This window comes from Sturnus vulgaris, unplaced genomic scaffold (assembly GCF_052056855.1).
Source record: "Sturnus vulgaris isolate bStuVul1 unplaced genomic scaffold, bStuVul1.hap1 Scaffold_192, whole genome shotgun sequence".
In the NCBI taxonomy this organism is placed as follows: domain Eukaryota; kingdom Metazoa; phylum Chordata; class Aves; order Passeriformes; family Sturnidae; genus Sturnus; species Sturnus vulgaris.
This window is the reverse complement of record NW_028276155.1, coordinates 4,163,648-4,166,949: the sequence shown is the minus strand read 5'-3', so window position 1 is coordinate 4,166,949 and position 3,302 is coordinate 4,163,648.

The window sequence follows — 3,302 nt, the reverse complement described above, 5'->3', positions numbered from 1 at the left end:
GATCCCCGCCGCAGCTCCGGCCTCTGCCCGCCCGCTCTGTCAGAAGCCTTAAGGCTTCCACAGAACCACCAAAGGCCAAGGGCCTTTTGGCCACGTTCCCTTCCACACCGCACGCTTGGCCCACTTGCCGAGCACAAGCACCCTTTGTGCCCTCTTCCCCATTGGCCTGAAGACTCTGGGCACCAAAAGACAGCTCCTGGACCTCTGTGTATGACAACAGGAATTTACTAATCCTACAATGGGGTGAAACAAAGTGCTTGCAGAGCAGAGATGTTCCCTGCAGGCTCAGGTGGCCCCAGCAGACGCAGCCTCCCGGATCAGTTCTCCACACTGCTCACGCAGGACAACCAGCCCCCGCGACACAGGGAAGGCCGTGACTTCCAGAGCCGGTGTAATCGATCTCTCATTTGCTGGAGTCGGGAGGAGGGAATGCTCTGTACAACTCTGTTGATGTACAGAGTCTGAAGAGCCAGGCACGAGATGGCAGGGCTGGTGTCATCCGTCATGTCCTGAAGGGCTGGAAGAGACAGGAACAGAGCCACAGTCAGAGCCTGCATCTGCAGGGACCTGGGGAGACCCTCCTGCCCCATCCATCCCACACGGCAGCTCTGCCACGGCCTGGAGGAAGCAGGAGACAGCAAGGATCAGCTGGAAGGTGCTGGCCACGAATGTCCCTCCCGCAGGCCCCTGGAAGGTCTCTGTGCTCTGCCCACGCCGCCCCTCGTGCGCGCAGGGAGCAGAGCCCTCCCAGCCGGGGCAGGGAACGCAGCTGCCAGCGCCAGCCCCCGCTGACAGCCCGCTGGCCTCACTCACCCCTGCACATGAGCTGCAACTCTCGCTGCTGCTCTCTCAGGAACCGCCCGGCCATCCCTGCCAACACAGAGCCTGTCACGGCCCCAGCCGCACAGCTGCCCCGCAGCGGCGCTGCCAGCCCTGTGGCCACAGCAGCGCCTTCCCATGCAGGGCTCAGGCCCGGCCCTCGCCGCATCCTGACGCCCAAGGACACGGCTGCGAGAGGGCGGCAGCGGCGCCGAGGGCAGGCGGGGCTCCAGAGCCCCGGCCCGGATGGCGCTGCCGGGGCAGCAGGCAGGGCTGGGGCCGAGCTGCGGCGGGGCGGGGAGGGAGCCGGGCTTGTGGCTCACCAAGAAACCTGACGGCCGCCTCTCGCAGGGGCTCCTGTGGGCTCCGCAGGTACGGCAGCGCCTGGCGCAGCAGCTCGGCCGCTCGGCTCCTGTCCTCTGCCAGCTGGAGAGAACGGAAGGGCACGGAGGGAAGGGTTGGCGCGGGCTCTGTCCCTTGGCCCCGGCCTGCCCTGCTCGCACAGCACTGAGAGGGGCAGAGGACACGACAAGCCGCGGTGCTGGCCCGCAGCAGAGCCCGGCTGGCTCGGGGCTCCATCAGCTCCTGGCCTGGGGCCAGAGGAGCCTGGAGAAGAGCCCGCGTGGGCAGCCCAGGGAAGGGAGCAGTGTGTGGGCCGCAGGCCAGTGCCCCTGGGTGCAGCACCGGGCAGGGGCCACAGCTGCCAGCCCCACAGACTGGGCACCGTGGGCAGGGGGCTTCTCCAGGCGGGGGCTGGGGTTTGCAGGCTGTCCTTACCAAGCACTCGCCAAACCTCCACATCTGATCTGCCCTCAGCAGGTGCTCAAGGTCCCTCCTCTTCAGGAAGGTTAGCGCAGAAAGCAGTGTTTCACAAGAGGCCTGCAGAGCAGCAGAGACCCAGAGATGGCACCGCAGCCCAGGGCACAGGACCTGCCTCCCTGTGCCAAGGCCAGGAGGAGGCTGGAGCCCATGAGGTGCCCGGGTGCAGGGAGACAGCTGAGCCCCCTGCCAGGAGGACAGCAGCGCCCAGGAGTCCTCACCTCTGCCACACGCATGTTCTCATCGTGGCAGTTGAAGAAGAGTGGCAGCAGGCTCTTGCTCACAAGCATCTTGAGGGGCTTTTTACCCTTGGCCGCTACCAACCTCATCACCTCTTGGAAGAGGCGAATGGAGAGCAGCTGCACATGGCGGTTGTCCTGTTGGAAAGGAAGCAAAAGCCCTCCACATCAGCTGCTCCAGGCCCCTCTTTGCACAGGCCCAAAAATCCACGGGGCCCCACACTTGGGGGCGGCACCCAGTGGCCGTGGCTGGGGGCACAGAGCCTTACGTTGTCCAGCAGTGGCCAGAGCGCGCCAGCCAGCCGCAGGGCGATGGGGCTGGGTATTGCGAGGTGTCTGTGCGAGAGCAGAAAGCTGAGCACCGCGACGGTCATCTCAACGATGTCTTCATCTGCATCCCGCAACAGGTCCACAAGGCTTTCTGTCAGGCTGTACATTCTAATGTTCTGCACGGAAGACAAGGCAGGGCAAGCCCACGCTGCTGCTGCTGCTGCCGTGGAGCCCAGGGGCCGAAGGCCTGTCCTGAAGCACTCGGGCAGCTGAACAGCAACGCAGGAGAGCTGGGAGCAGCTGCCACAGCTCCCAAAGCCCAGCCAAGCCCAAGGGGCTGCTTTCCCCAGCCCCACGCTGCCAGCACAGCTTCAGCCGCTGCTGTCTTCTCACCATCGAGGGGTCCTTGCTGAGCTGCACGAGGCCTCTGAGCACCAGGCGACGCATCTCCCTGGACGTGCTCTGCAGGCGCCTTGCCATGATCTCCAGGAGGCTGTCACCCCATTCTTTGATGTCCAGGAGGTCCAGGACCTGAAAGGCACAAAGCAGTGACCGGGGTGCCCAGCTAGCAGGAGCTCAGAACTGCACAGGCCTGAGCCAAGGCAGCAGCACAGGGCACGGGCACCGTCCCAGGCAGCTGCGGCTGTGAGAGGGCAGAGAGGTGGGAGGCAGCTCAGCTGTGCTGCCCATGGGGCTCACCTCCACAAGGAATGCCATGGCGGGCAGCTGCCAGTCTGAAATGTCTTGGCTGAGGAGCTCCAAGAGGCAGGAGATGAAGCTGCAACACCAGATCATGGAGACACAGCGCATCTCCCTGGTGGGGGGGAAAAGGCATCATTGCCCCTGAGCCGGGTGGGCAAAGCTCTCCCAGGAGTGACCCACGGAGCTCTGGTCTTTTCCCAAGCCCCCCGTGGGCGCTTTGGGAAGCGGCTGTTCCCGGGCACCCTCCTCTCCCAGCCTTTTCCAGTCTGCTCGTCCGTCTCTTTGTGACAAAGCCCTCTCACCCATGCCCATGGGAACTGTGTGGGGCACCCTGGGCACAAGTGCCGGGGGCAGCAGGGAGAAGGGGGTCTCACCTGGCCAGGAGTCCCACTGCATAGTGGTGGGTGTCAGTACAGAGCAGCGTGTCCCAGCCAGCCTTGCCTTCCATGGCTA